Raw genomic sequence first — 16378 nt, forward strand, 5'->3', positions numbered from 1 at the left:
GTGATAATTCTTGTTTTCCTCATAACAATGCTGCTTCTTCCTCTCTTTTTTTTAGAGTGCGCAAACTCCTGGGTCTTGTAACAACTCCCCCGTCCAGATCATCAGAGTCAAGAAGATCATACCGGTATGTTTTTTTTCACTGATGAATCGATATTTGCTTACCACCATAAGTAGGTAACAAAGAGAGATTTATTTTGTGTATAAGTACCCAGTTGGAACATGTGTAACCTTGGTTGATGACGACGATCTGGACACACCTCTTCCTTCAAACTCGAATACGCAAACTGTTGCGGACCTGAAAAATGCTGATTTGGGTATTTCCTGCTACGAATATCCCAATGCAGGTTTGTTGTTCGATATCCACATAAAGTGTTTATCTTCTAGCTATCGAAGTGTAGGTAGATTCCTAGTGCGGAAGGAGTTCGTGGCTTTGTACACGAAAATATGGAGAAGATACGACCACATTGTAACCAGGAACGTGGTGTAGTATTGCTCGTATGCGTTAATCACCACAGTGAACTGCCTCCTACCCATGATTGTCGAAATGGAAGGCACATCTATTCGCGATGTCACTGAATCAACTGTTGAAAAGTGGGAGAACATGGTATCTACCTGCGAATTCCTGGAGTTTAACGTAAGATGACTACGGAACCGTCTTGATATTGTCAAAGTTGATCGAGCCGGCATCTTTTCCAACATTGTTCCTGCTACAAAGGTCATTTTGGAAGAGCAGAAGGATCTGACTGCTGAATCTCAGAAAGTGGAAAAGGAAATCTAGGATTTGAAGATTAGGATTGAAAGGTACCAAAACAGGCTGAAGATGATGTTTTCAAGGAACTAAAATTTATTGTATGGCCTTTTCTGAGTTATTATGTATCCATGAGAACGTCTGATTTTTCTTTTGGGTTTTGAACATTTTTTTTGTATTGGTTTTTTGAAAAGGCAAATGGAATTTTCATTAATATGTCTTGACTAAATGAAATTTTGATAACTCAGAAGGGAAACGAGAAAAATGCCTGGCTAGCCGTGTTACGAAACGGCGAGAGATGGAGTAATAGTCAGGCGTAGTATGCCTTGAGCCATTTCCCATTGATGACCGCTTCCAACTTGCCTCCATATTCTTTGATAATCTTATATTACCCGTTGTTGTATGCTTTGGTGACCACATAAGGTCCTTCCCATTTTGGAGAAAATTTTGGTGCGGACATGTCTTGCTGAATGTGCTTGGAAGTCTTCAACACCAGATCTCCTACTTGAAAAATTCGAGGTTTTATGGCTTTGTCATATGCTCTGGAGACCCTATTCCTGTATGTCTGAGCATGTTCTTCTGCCTTAGTTCTCTTGGAGTCCAGAGTATCTAGCTCCGCTATTCTGGCATTCGATGCTTTTGCCTCATTCCATTGGAATCCACTTGTTGCCGCAATCCTAGCCGACGGAATTTTGATCGCTGCTGAGAGAATTCCATCTGCACCATAGATGAGCTAATAGGGAGAAACTCCGGTAGAGCTTCTAGCTGCCGCCCGATATGCCCATAGTGCCATGGGCAGTTGCTCCTGCCACGTCCGAGGATTATCATGTACTGTCCGGCTGAGAATTCAAATTAAAGTCTTGTAGGTGCTCTCGGCTTTCCCATTCCCTTGAGGATAGTAAGGAGTAGAGAAGACTTGCTTAATTCCGTATTCCTCGAGTGACTCTTGTACTTGCTTGTTGGCGAAGGGTGTGCCGTTATCAATAATGATGTGCTTAGGCACGCCAAAAATACAAATAATGTACTCCTTAATAAATGTTGCAATTGTCGTTCCAGTAGTCCCCCGTAGAGGAATGACTTCAACCCATTTAGTAAAGTACACCGTTGCGGTTATGATATACTCATGTTGCTTTTACGATGGCGGGTAATCTTCCCAATGATGTCAAGTCCCTAGATGTAAAATGGCCACGGACTACTCACCGAGTGCGGGGGAGTGGAAGGTGCGTGGATGAGGCTCCCGTGAATTTGGCATTCGTGGCACCTTTGAACAAACGCCGCTGCATCGTCTTCCATAGTCAGCCAGTAGTATTTCTCGTGTATCTGGAGGAATAGTTTCATATTCCCTTGGTGTTCACCTTCATGCGTCTCCTTTAGCGTAATTGGGATTTCCGCCTTTTCCAGGTATCGTAGCAGATCACCTCCAAAGCTCTTACGGTATAGGGTTCCTTCATGAAATATGAATCTTTTGGATCTTTGCTTCATCTTGGTTGCGTCCTTCTTATTGGAAGGGATCATACCGTCGCGCAGGTAATTGACATATGGATCTCGCCAGTCCCCAGCGTGGACAATGTTAAAGATCTCCAATTGATGTGCCGTTGCTTGACAGTTGGAGCAAGACCCTTGGAGCAATTGAGATTGAGCCTCCATATCCGTCCAGTAGTAGCCAAGGCGTTGAAGATGACGGTAAAGAGTTACCACCAACGTTTGTCCACAAATTTTGACATGAACGTGGTTAAACTGTAGTTGTGCTTCTTCATCACCGAGACATCTCGAAAGGGAGCCATCTGGGTTTCGATGATATAACACTCCGTGAAGCATGAAGAAATTTTGTAGGGTTTTGAGACTAACCTTTCCTTGAACTGTTGAGATCTTGGATAATTGGTGTCCTCCAATCTTTGGCTTCAGCATCCTTGGAATGTAAGAGCCATGTCGATGCTACAGTCCGTCTCCTCACTGTCAAGGTTTCTTCTAAACCTTCAAATTGCAACTTCGAGCCTAATGTGGCTAGGCAATCAGTGTGTTTGTTGTTGCTTCGACCGACATGAGTTATGATTGCATCAGCGAAGTAATTCAATAACTTTTGCTCCTCATATCTATACAGAGCCATTGTTATCTTTTTTAGTGCGTATACTCCATTCATCTGGTTAACCAGTAACTTAGAGTCGCCTCTTACTTCCATGTGCGTGGCGCCTGCTTGTTTGGCTAGCGAAAGACTTATGAGAAAAGCTTCATATTTCGCTGAATTATTGGTGCACTGAAAGTCCAGCTTGAAGGAATACGAAAAGACTTCACCAGTGGGAGACACCAGAACTATACCCGCTCCTCCAATATTATTGCTAGGGGTGGCAGAGCCATCGAAATACACTAGCCACACTTCTTCTTTAACAAAAGAGATTTCCGTAAATTCTCCAGGAAGGTCTTCATGCAGTGTGGTGGTTCCTTCTCCCGGGAAGCTGCTAGTAAATCTGCAACTGCTTGTCCTTTGATGGCCCTTGGGAAAGTGCATGTTATATCCAGCTCTGACATTTGGAGGATCCATTTGGCAGACCTTCCCATCAAGGCCGGTTTTGAAAGCAAAAATTTGTCGGGGTCAGCCTTAGATATCAGCACCACTTTGTTTGACAACAAATAATGCCTAAACACGCTTTTTCTGCCTTAGGATATCTGAGTTCAGCTTCCCTCAAAGTTTGACTGAAATAGTATATAGGATGTTCAATTCCTTCATCATCTTCTTGGGCGAGGAGAGCTCCAACGGCAGTATGACTGAAAGAAGTGTATAGACACAATGGTCTTCCTTGTACAGGAGACTTAATGACTGTTGTGGATGACAATATTTGTTGGATCTTCCGAAACGCCTCTTGCTGTAGCGCAGTCCAAATGAAACTTGCTCATTTCTTCAGTAAGGGGGTGAACGAAGCGATAAGCTGGGCTAAACCAGGTATAAAACGCCGAATGTAATTTACCTTTCCCATGAAGATCTGGAGTTCTTTCACCATTCTAGGGGGAGATATCTTGAGGACGGCTTGGATCTTAGTTGGGTCAACCTTGATTCCCTCAGCAATCACTTGGAATCCCAGAAATTTGTCTAAAGAGACGCCAAAAGAACACTTCAAAGGGTTCATTTTTAGTTTGTACTCGCGACATCTTTCAAACACTTGTTGCAGAACCTCTGTGTGTGCCGCTCGGGTTTTTGATTTGACCACTATGTCATCCATATAATCCTCAACTTGCTTATGCATCATGTCGTCGAAAATTGTAGTCATGGCGCGTTAGTAAGTAGCGCCAGCGTTTTTTAAACCGAAAGGCATCACGGCATAATAAAAATTTCTGAGAGGGGTTCGAAAAGATGTCTTACATGTGTCATGATCATACATATTTATCTAATTATAGCCGTTGTACCCTTCCATGAAGGAGAACATGCCATGTCCACTGGTAGCGTCTACCAGCATATCAATGTTGGGAAGTGTAAAATCATCCTTAGGGGCAGCATTTGTTCAGATCCCTAAAATCGAAACAACACCTGATTTGACAGCTTCTCTACAGGAACCACATTGGCCAACCAGGTAGGATGGTGAATGGGTTTGATGAAACCGGCAGCTAGCAACTTCTGAATCTCAGTCTTGATTTGTTCGTCCACATCGTGTCTGAACTGCCTTGGAGATTGCTTGACTGTTTTGGATCCAGTTATTATATGTAGATGATGAGTGACCAGTTTTTCATCCAAGCAAAGCATTTCCTCGTACGTCCAGGCGAATACATCTTGATATTACTTAAGAAGGTTCACAAGTTTTGTGCGTTCACCTGTACATAGATCCGAGCTGATGGAGACGGGTCGCGGGGATTCTTCACTTCCGATGTTGACAATCTCGAGTACATATGTGGTGGAATTCGTGTCGTCTTTCAACTGTCGCAGAGCGTATGGTACTTCTTCTCGTGGCTTGTCATTATGATTTCATTCCATTGGGAGGAGAGACTGGCTGGTAGTCTCCCTGCTAATTGCTAACAACGGCGCCGATATACGGTTTTCCCTTTTTCATCACGACTTGCAACAAAATCCCGATCCTTTTTGTATGAGGATGAGCCACACTTCCGTTTGATGAAGGGGAATTGGCGTGCCTTGTCGGTGGAGGTATGCCGTGAGACTGGGTCCCTTTTTTTAGGGACACGAGTCTGTCCTCCTCCTCAATTGACGTCCATGTAGGGAGTGGAGTGCAGTAAACCTTGCCTGACGAGTTTCGTGAATTTTCCCTTGGGTCGAACAGCTCCACGCCACAAATTGATGCATAAGGAGACAATGACTAGGGAATGCGGACAACTTCTTCGTTCAACATGGTTCTCATGCATTGGTGAGATGTTGAAGGGATGATCATGTTGTCATGGAGCCACGGTCTTCCCAATATCATGTGGTAGTCCGGCTCTTTCTCTATTACTTCGAATTTTACCTCCGACTGGACTGGTCCTACTGACAGATTTAGACTGATATGTCCATACGTGCTGGTTTGGTTTCCTTCGAAATATGTCATTGTGGTAGGATGCCGTACGATTTCATTTGGCCGCACCTTGGCTGTCCTGGGTGTTCTAAGAGTAATAACATTCGAGGATGCTCCTGTGTCGATGAGAGATCTTTTGAATTCTGAATCCTTAATGCAGGCAGTGACATGTAGGGCTCTATTATGACCTTCTTCTGTCATCATGTCGTCTACGGTAAATGTAACATTGTTGACGGACATCTCTGACATTCTTGAGGTATCTGGATGTGAAGAAGCCAAACGCACATCCAAGGCTATTTGATTGATTGCAGCAAATGTCTCTGCTCGCTGATCCCTTGAAAGGTGTAGAAGCTCACATAAACTCTCTACCAAAGAGGGTGCTTCCTGGTCCACTGGCCTCTGGTTGGTGGTGAAACTGTTTTGATCTAAGGGCGATCATCCGGGGCGTCAGTCCCCAGCGTTGGAATTTCTGGGACAGGTGAACCTCTCCAATGTGATTTATCGCCTCCCTTATTAGGTCCATGTTTCTTGTGTGGATCTCCTGAACTCGTGCAAACTCGATCAGTCTTGGGATTTCTTCATTGGCTGCACCATTGGGTATAGCGTTGGGAGGAGAGATGTCGCCATTCTCCATATTATGAGCGGAATTCGGATTTGTGGAATCAGTTCTAAGACCGACCATTCTTTTGGAAATTGGAGTTGCAACCGAGACATTAATCTCCCACTATGGTCGCCAATTGTTTATGGGTGAAAACTATTTCTACTGGTTTTGGTAAATTTGGGTGTGTGGATGAGAAATGAATCTATACCTAAAACAAATGCACTGCACGGGATTACTTTATGTTCGAGAGATCAATTTGTACAATCCTGGCCTAAACCAAGAAATGGCCGTTCCAGTCTTGCTTCGGTCACAAAGTGAAGGACAAGGGTTGGTCTTAGGAAGGGAAGTGAAGAAGGTGTTGAGCTCAGAATGATTAATTCTGAAGGTGTGGTTATTTTATGACTTGTATCAGAATTTGGAACTGGCTTTCGGAGTGTAAGCTATCAGTTCTTTGGTGTTTTCTGGATACTGTGTTGTTGTTAACTAAAAACTGTCGTTTGGTCGAAATAGGTAAAACCTATTTATACAAGTCATATTGAACGCACCCTGATCTCGTAGAAAGTGAGAACGATTGAGCGATGGAGAAGTGGGGTCGTGTGTAAATGCCAGAAACCACGTTCCCACTGTGAAGGAGACGGGTTAGTTTAGACCCACTACTTCTGTCCACCACTAACTTCCCTGCTTTCTGACACTTTCTTATGATGGGCGTGTTGCACGCCGCACGCTGTAAACCGCCAGACCAATACCCTGATGAGTATCCCCCATTTTGTGATGTGTTTGGCGTCTCAAGTTTTTTCATGGAAAACGTGTAACAAATTGCTATGTGTGGAAAGTCAAAGTCAGGAGACTTTCCGCAGGAGAATAACATGTGATGCTATTAGGCTTGTTTTGATTGGTCGCCTAAGACTTGCCACATGCCTGTCAATTCTGTGGTGAATTTGGACGGCTGATATTATGACTCATGAGAGAGGATGGCCATTGATTATGGCCATATTCTGTTGGCGCCTGATAATGGCACAGTGGCGCCATTGGCCAGTGGTATAGTGATGCAAGTAGCGCCTGGCGTAGCCATGGCCGCCAAATTTTGGCATATTGATGTTAGACCCAAATATGGCTCGGCAACATTGGTTCTAGTTTCCATATCAAACTTAATGCCTTAGGGAACATTAATCGTCTTGGTTGGCGTGGCAGCCTTAGCTAAATCACGGTTTGGCATATCGAAACCCTAATTAGCGCGTGTGGCATGTGGCCGCAGCACGGTGAGATTTTATGCAAACGATGCCATAGCCATGCCAAAGGAACTATAGCAAGGCCATAATGTGGAAACGTCCACAGAAGCAAGGGTTGCTATGAGTGGCTATGGTATGGCGCCATTCTTAGGGTTTCCTAGGTCTCACATGGCTCGTGGCATGTTGCGAGGACGAAGTGGCGTAATTTGGGCCACGACTGAAAATTAGGATTTCGACTAACACCACTAAAGCAAGGTCGTGTTTCTGATTAGGATACCCTAATTGAAGTCTGTTATGACGTTGGCCACGAACAGGAGGTGGGTTGGCGCGTGGGCGTGCTATTTATGGCATGTTGACACGTTCGGCGTGCTTCTGCGGCAAAGTGGCATGTTTGGCATGCACGTTTAGTGCATTGACGCGACATGGCATGTTTGGCGTGCTATTAGCATGCGGAGTGGGATGGCACATTTGGCATGCCATTAGCGCTGTTTTGGAAAGCCTATTTGGCATTGTGAGCATCTGCGCAATTTTGCCTCTTTTAATATTGTGGCAGGTTTAAAGCGACCTGATTGGTCGAAGGGAAATAGGGCCGACAAGTATGGTCCATCCACAACTCATGTGTGTGTGGCGGGTTTAAGGCGACCTGATTGGTCGATAGGAAAGAGGAAGGCCGGTCGAGCAGCACAAGGCGTGGCCATTGGCAAGTGGCGCCGTCTAGCCTATGAAAAGGCCACATCTCCCTTTGCTGCTGCTCCCATTTTCCGTGGCTCCTCTTTTATTCCTTGCTTTCTGATTTTTGGGTAGGATTCTGCAGCTACTAATCCATGGCGGATCGATCGCCTAGCTTGCCTAAGCTTAGTTTCGACCAACAAGGTCTAATGTACTGCGCAGGGCGCAAAACCCTAATTTTTGCAAATTAGTCAGGGTAATATCTGAATCTTGCGAATTATCACCAAATTGATTGAATTCCATGTGATGACACAGAGTTCTTTAAGTTTATTGCCAGAGAGCAGTATGCTTTCTGATTGAGTACTTTTATGCAAGGAACTTAACCTTGATACTTAGAAATTCGTGCTACTCTACTGCGAGTGAACACAAACTGTCATGCCATATCAATATTAAGGGTTCGGTCTGGGAACATAGCACAGAAAGCATTCAAAGAAACTTATATTAATTGAATAACATAGGCAGGGTGACGAAATTTACAGAATATTTGGGATTGTTGCTACATGCACCATTCTGGATAAATTTCATGTGAACATATTGAATTGCTCAATAAATGCGCCAGCGAAGAGGTTGTACACTCATCACTTTACATGGCTCCGTTTCTATGTAGAATGACGGTGCATTAAATGTAAGGTTTTACAAATTTATCCCTGAACTAAAAACCACCATCAAAAAATACAATAAAAATATAATCACTTGATAATAGTTATGGTACAAGACCGATTTAACTATAGAATCAAATTCAAGTTCCTAGTTAACCTACAAGTGTAATTTACTTTATTATAACCCAACCGGAAATTATAATGCGGAAGTAAAGTAAATGACACAACAATTATAATACGGAAATAAAGTAAATGACACAACAAGATTTTGTTAACGAGGAACCGAAAATGCAGAAAAACCCCGGGACCTAGTACAGTTTTGAATACTCTCAAAAATAAGTCGTTATACAAAGACACCAACTTCGTATAGTTGAGACCAAGTAAACTACACCTAGTTACCTAGTTTCCTCAATATCTCTGCGCCTACAACTAATCTGGCCGACACATGTGAATCTTAAGATATAGATCAATATCTTAAGTTGTTTCAGCCTCTTTGAAGACTTTAAGCGTACTCAACCCTTTAATTTGATTGTCTTCCAAATAGTAAAGGACTAATCTGTTTGGTAACCACTCTCCTACCTAAGGAAATCAATCATAGATATGTATGTTGAATGTGACAAAGGCTTTTGTTTAAAATCAATTAAACTCCTCCGTCGGATTTTGGATCTTTCGAGATTTTGATTAAGAAATTTAACCACATCGAGTCAAACAGAACTACCAGATTCAAATACTGAAGAGTACCACCAAATAATAGCTTGTCAATCTAAATTATGACTAGCAATAACAAGTCTATCAAAATATAATCTATATCTAGTTGAATCCCAAACGATCAAGTTTGTGCGCGAAGCAAATCACGAAGATACAAAACCAATCAGAAAAATCTTCTTGTCTTTAATCTTCAATGGTCTTATGTACCTGCACAATAACAAACTTGATTCCTGACTTATGATCAGTCACACACAGCGCAGAGTCTGTTAACAATGGATGATCACAAGTCAACGTTAATCCATCGACCGAGTTCGAGTGACCTTATTTCAGAAGAGAAGTCTCTCAAGAATAATCAAACTAGGTGCAATCAATAGTTAACAACTGTTAGTCAATCAAATCAATAAAAACTAAAATAACAATGCAATTCTAGTTCCCCACCAACGGTACTAGTAGACGGTTCTTGATCCCAAAGAAGTCTTTAAACTAGCGGACGTAAGAGATTTCTTCTAATTAGGTTACTTTCCTTTCCAAGATAGTATTATGAGAATACGATTAGTCGGCTACCCCAGAAACAATAAAGATGAAGTTTGCGTGGCTCAGAATAAGTTTATAAAAAGAAAAAACTTCATTATTTATGGACCAAAGTAGTTTGGACACCAAGGAATTTCTATAACCGAAGATATTCTTAAGATATGCAATAAAGCACCTGGTTTCGGTTTTATAAATTCCAACCAATATGTAACTGTATAACCAAAATCTTCGTGGAAACCTCAATATTAGCTAGCACTTAACTAATTTATCTTTCCAGAAATATGTTTTGATTGCTATTAAAACAAAACATTTTAATTTCGAAAATCTCAAAAAGATTCTCTATTATTTCGGTTGAGAAAATCAGTATTTGGGTCTTAAGTTTTGGTACCATTTAGTGTTTGGGTCCTAAGTTTGCTCGTTGATGGCTTTGAATTGCTTGACCATGAATTGGTCGGTCAACTTTTAACCTTTTTGACTGATTAATCTAAAATCATATCCAAACCAATCAAAGTTAACTCCATTCAAACCAACTGGTGTATTCTTTCTTCCCAACGAGATTAATCTCCCTAAAATTATTGGGCATTAGGAACATACCTGAAACCTTAAATTAAAAAGAAGTTCTTTCATAGTCTAATCCGATGATACATGAATAAATTTTTCATGAATTACCCAAAAAATCTCAGGTTGTTCATGATGATGATGAAATTATTGCTAGTTCAGGAATTGGTATTAGAATTAATAGAGATAGGAGATTAAACATGTTATGAATGTTGGATTTAATAATTCAAGAACTTAAAGCAACTACCAAGAAGAACCAGACAGGTTAGAGATTTTGTATTGGATTTTTTTTCGTTTTTTCTCGATGATTTACATACCGTGGGATCTCATATTTTCTTTGTTATTTTGGTAATTTTCCATCAAGAATTGAGATTTGTACTTTTATCAAATTGTAAAAACAGACTTTGTGTAATGGGTGTTCTTTAGAATTTTATTTGAATTATTGAAATTGAGTAACACAGTAGGAAATAGACTTGGTTGACATTTCCATCAGTACTTATTTTGATAATATTGTTGTAACTGAAAACGAATTTTTGTTTTTAACATTTATTTATTTCAATTTTGGGTAAAGGATAAGATCATAATCGTACTATTAGCGATTTGTTACAAAATTAATGATTTCTTGACGGAGTTAACTTGGTTATGGTTAGACAGGCATAATGGTGCTTTTATAGATAACTAGTCAAAATTGTTAACAGTTGACCGGTCATCTCACAGTCAAGCGACCCAAAACCATCAACGGACAAACTTAAGACCCAAACACTAAATTGTACCAAAACTTGGAACACTAATTTACTCATTTCGTTTTGGGATCTCACATTGAGTATCAACACATGTTCAAATTACTCACTATGTCGACATCTCAACCTTTCCTATTTTGCAAACCCAGATTCTAAATCACACAAACCCTAACGCGTACGTGACTAAGAGAAATTGGTTTTGCCTACTGGGACTGGTTCTACGGTGACTCTTAAAGCAAGTTAGAATAGGTTCTACCTTGACTCCAAATATAGGTACGGATCGGTTCTACCTTGACTCCCAACATAAGATAGGATACGTTCTACCTTGATTCCCTATATAGGTTAGGATCTGTACGACCTTAGTATCTTCAATGAAAACCAAACCGTTAATCCTTTTGATTTCTTTTCGACTACGAAACAAGTTCGTACGTCTACTTCCTTAAACTCATGTAATTAAATATAATTTTCTAGGTACGAAATCAAAACTATCTTCACTGCAAAATTTAGTAACGAGTTAAAAATATTATGTATGTGTCGCAGTTACGAAGTCCAAAAGATAAGTATTATATTTCGTAATTCAATATACCAATATAAAGCACTTATCACTATTGATATGGATATTGTTCTTTGACACTATGATCACAATATGATGATCAAGTCTATTATACTAGAGTTTCATATATATGTATACATATATATATAACTTCGCATGTTATGTTTTCAATCAGAAACGACTTGAAAGCTTACAATATATATATATATATGGAAACAAGTTAAGTCATGTATTATTAGCCGCAAGCGGAAGGATTATGCATCGTTGAGGTCGATACATCTTTGGAATCTTCAGGTCTTCAGAGTAATACTTGTATATCTCAAAATTTCTAGACTTCCTAGTCTAACCGAACGAAATTGACTCTAGTAATCTAATCAAGCGACTTATGAGTTTTGATACTAAAATATGATAACCAACATTTACGTACCAATACTTGGTGGGTTCAACCGAATAAATCTCTAACAACAAAGATTCTGGTTTATTGGTGCTTTACCTTTGTCATAACCCTCTCTTCTTTTGTAGTTCTGTCCTGGCTCATCACCGCCGATCCACTATCTCCCTCATTATCAACACCAACATCAATTCGGGTGCTACCATCAACTTCACAGTTACTACTGTGAATATGAAATAGATGATTAGACAGTGTAATCGTAGCCCTGGAATCCTTTACACCATTATCAGAATCTTCTTCAATTTGTCTTATCCTCAACAAAGGGTGAACGATTCATGGTGGACCTTCAGTCATTCTCAACCCCTCAATCTTTTTTTTTTGACTCAAAAAAGGGCAATATATTGATAGATAAAAAAACAGTATTACCACAAATCATTGGAAAAGATGTTGAGAAAAAAGCAAACTACAAAATCTCAAGTTTAGCTGAGAAAAAAAGAACACTAAAAAATAAAGAAAAAGGATGCTATTGAGACCCTAAAACACCCTCCCATTTGTACAATACCATATTAAGAGAATCACTCTCAAATGTATATGTACCCAAAGACCAGTTAAACAGCAGAATCTTCACTTCTTGCAGCAGTAAGTCGTAACACTTGTAAACTCCTTGAAAGGTTCTTCTGTTGCGCTCATTCCATATTGTCCACCAAATGGCAAAAGGAATTAAACCCCATAGCTTTCTTTTTAATGAATTCCCTTTTTTTTGCGCCATTCCCACACAGTAGATCTTACATCGATACCAAAAATCCATTGTGTCTTGAAACTTTTAAAAAAGAAATTCCACATCTTACCTGTCTCTTCACAGTGAAGAAACAAATGAGTATTTGTTTCTGGAGCTTTCTTGCACAAATGCATGCATTAATCACTATGGAGTTTCTAATAGAATCATGAGTAGGAGCAACATTGTAACACAAAAAAAAAACAAAGAAAATAACCTCAATTGGAATTCTTGGATTCCAAAGACTCTTGTAGGGAAATCTAAGAAAACATTTATCTTCTAAAGCAAAATGGCAGAATTTTACTGAGAAAGAACTCCTAGGAATCCATATTATTGTGTCATCTTCATTCTCTGCTATGTCAGGGTTACTTATGATCTGGAGAAGATTTGCCACCATATCCACTTCATCATTGCTGAGCACTCTGGAGAAATTAAAGTTCCAAGCTTGATTACCCTCATTGACTTCCACCATATCCTATAGAGAGTAGGAAACATATAAGCCAAATTGTAATTCCCTACCCATTTGTCCAACCACAATAACACTCTATTGCCACTGTTAATAATCACTTTTGAATTTTGCTGCACAATTGACTTAGAGTTTAAGATCCCAGACCACAGACTTTTCCCTACAGGTTTAGAACAATCATTTGGTAGCAATGCATCAGCATGCCCACCAAATTTTTGATGAATGATTGACCTCCATAGAGCTTTCTTTTCTTTCCCATATCTCCAAACCCATTTAGCATGTAGTGCTCTATTCATAAGTCTCAACTTCTTAATGCATACTCCCCCTCTTACTTTTGATAAATTAATACTTTCCCATCCCATCCCACCCAACTTCTTTTCTTGTTAGAATCAGATGATCCTCAAAAGAATTTCCTCATTATAGAGACCATTTGCTTTTCTACAGAAGCAAGTAATTGAAAAAGAGATAATATTAAATGGGAGGACTTGATAACACACCTTGTATGAGCATTAACCTTCCTCCTTTAGTCAAGTATCTTCTCTGCCATGTGCCAAGTCTTTGCTGAAATTTATGCAGAATTGATTCCCAAACAGTGTCAGACTTTGATTTACTGCCCAAAGGAATGCCTAAGTAGTTTAAAGGAAATTGGGCTTTAGGACAGCCAAAAACTAAGGCACTAGAATCTGAAAATTGTGCATTCCCAACTGCCACCAGTGCACTCATACTGAAATTCACCTTTAACCCATAAACTATCTCAACCCCTCAATCTTCACTTCATGATTATGTTTGAGTGTATCCCAATGCCAATTTCCAATAAACACATAATCAGATGATTCACAACCTTGAGGGAATGCAATCCCACAAGGAACCCATTCAATTGCAAACTCTTCTGGGAACAAATGGATTCAGGGGTTTTTTAATTTTATTTATGGAAGATCTTTCAAATTCTTGTTATTGAAGCTATTATTTCCTTCCACGGTTTTATAGGTTTGGAAGGAATTTGAGTTTAGTTGAACGATTTTTCCTAAATATTTCGGTTTTTGAAAGTCTGACGAGAGTATATGAGAAGATGGAATTTGAAATGGTATTTAAAGAGAAATTAGGGTTGATGAGAAGTTTATCTAGACTTAAACATGTTCGAATGAATTCCCACAACATTACTGTTGGTCTTGACTTTGCTCTCTTGACAGGTGTCCAAAAGAATGGAAAAAGAAGTACACGTGGGAGAACCTTATGTCCCGCTGGACCTGTTAAAGTGTAAGAAAAATCCATAGAGGTATACATTGATGGTCAAACCAGCGACCAGTTTGACCAAATTCAATCTCTTACATGTATAAACATCACACATGATTCATGGTTAGTGCATGACCTGACCCAGAGTGGTCAGCTTATCAAGTAAATTCATCTAGACTGGAGTTGCTATCAGTGTTTTAATACAATTATAGTTCCACGAGCCGCAAATGCACATCATGGTTAATGGGCCGAACAAACTATCTCATGCACATATGTTTGGATCGTTACTATGGAAGTTTGGCAAGACTCAAGTAACTACAGCTCTAACCATAATTATGTTATCTGGTAACAACCTTAGGATTATAAGCATGTTAACTCGAATGCGTACCAGCCACCCAGTATTCTTGTGCTTTTTTTGACTAGATTTTTACAAGTACCATTCCATGATATGGTCAATTATCTCCACCAAGACAAACCACACTTCTCAAATCCCTGTCAAGAGAAAAGTCAAGTTAAAAATAAAGAATGCATTTACATCCCGTGATACTTGAACTTGCATGAGATGGAATCACCTCATTGGCCATAAAAAATAGAAATCACGTGCCATCAGGAACCCTTTTTAGCTTAACACAACTAATGAACCCGGGATTCAAATTCAAATAAAAGCTATATACTCAAAAACATCCGTCCACCATACTAGTTCACCAGACCAAAATATTTCAAGACAACCCAGATCTGCAAGAAAATGAACAACTTCTATCGTTCAGAGACCAAAATCACGTCGAAGACCAACTTCTATCGCTCTCCAAGAAAATAACCACTTTAACTCTATCCTAGATGCCATAAAAAAATGTCACCTTCAGTATATAAGGTGACAAAACTCTTGGTCCTAATGGCTTCTCACCAAACTTCTTTCAAGCCAATTGTGACATTGTTGGTGAAGATATGGTTCACATGGTTCAACATTTTTTCGAATATGGTTAGATAATTAAAAAAATTAATTCTACTTTCATATCCCTCATTCCCAAAATTAATATACCTACCTCCTTAGGTCACTTCAAACTAGTCAGTCTTTGTAAACTAACAAAATAATCTCAACTCCTTGCCAAAAGAATGAAAACCCTTTTAAACAAAATCATTTCTCCTTTCCAACCTGTTATCATCTCAGGGAGACAAATCTCTGGTAATGTGGTTATTACTCATGAGGTCATCCACAACATAAACAGTAAGAGGGGTAAAAAAGAGAGAGGAAAATGCATGATGGAATTAAAAATCGACATGGCAAAGCATTTGATAGAGTTGACTGGGAATTTATTTTAGACATTTTGATAAAAATGGTGTCAAAAAATTAAACAGTGTATTGCTACCACTAATCTAGTAGCGTTAGTAAATATTGTGTCTGGAAAGTTTTTCAAACCATCTAGAGATCTCAGATAAGGAGACCTCTATCCCCTTATATTTTTATTCTACATGGAATCCCTATCAAAAACTCTCGCACATGCTGAACAAATAGACAATGTAACTAGTATAACAATCTCCAAATAAGCTCCTTCAATATCTCACTTACTTTTTGAAGATGATTTTGTGGTTTTCTGTCAAGTCAACATGCGTAACTGAGATAATCTGCTGGAACTCTTCAAAATGCTTAGTAATACTTATGGTCAACTCATCAATTTCAATGTCTGCTATTTTCTTCAACAGAAATACTGATGAACAATCGAGTACTAGCAATAGCAATGCTATGGGAATCTAAATGATTGATACTATAAACAAATATCTGGGTACACTACTTTTCACCAACAGAAGAAAAATCATCGCATTCAAACCTTGTATGAACAAACTGAAAAATTGATTGGCTGGTTGGAAAACTAAACACCTTAACCTTGCAGGAAGAACTACTCGTATCGGCTCAGTTACTTCCACTTCATGCATATATCAAATGAAATGTTTCAAGCCTCCTAAGCAAATATGTCAACAAATAAATAAGTTTTTGATAGATTTCTTACAGGATAAGGGCCCTTACAATC

Source organism: Papaver somniferum, chromosome 11 (genome assembly GCF_003573695.1).
Source record: "Papaver somniferum cultivar HN1 chromosome 11, ASM357369v1, whole genome shotgun sequence".
Lineage (NCBI taxonomy): Eukaryota > Viridiplantae > Streptophyta > Magnoliopsida > Ranunculales > Papaveraceae > Papaver > Papaver somniferum.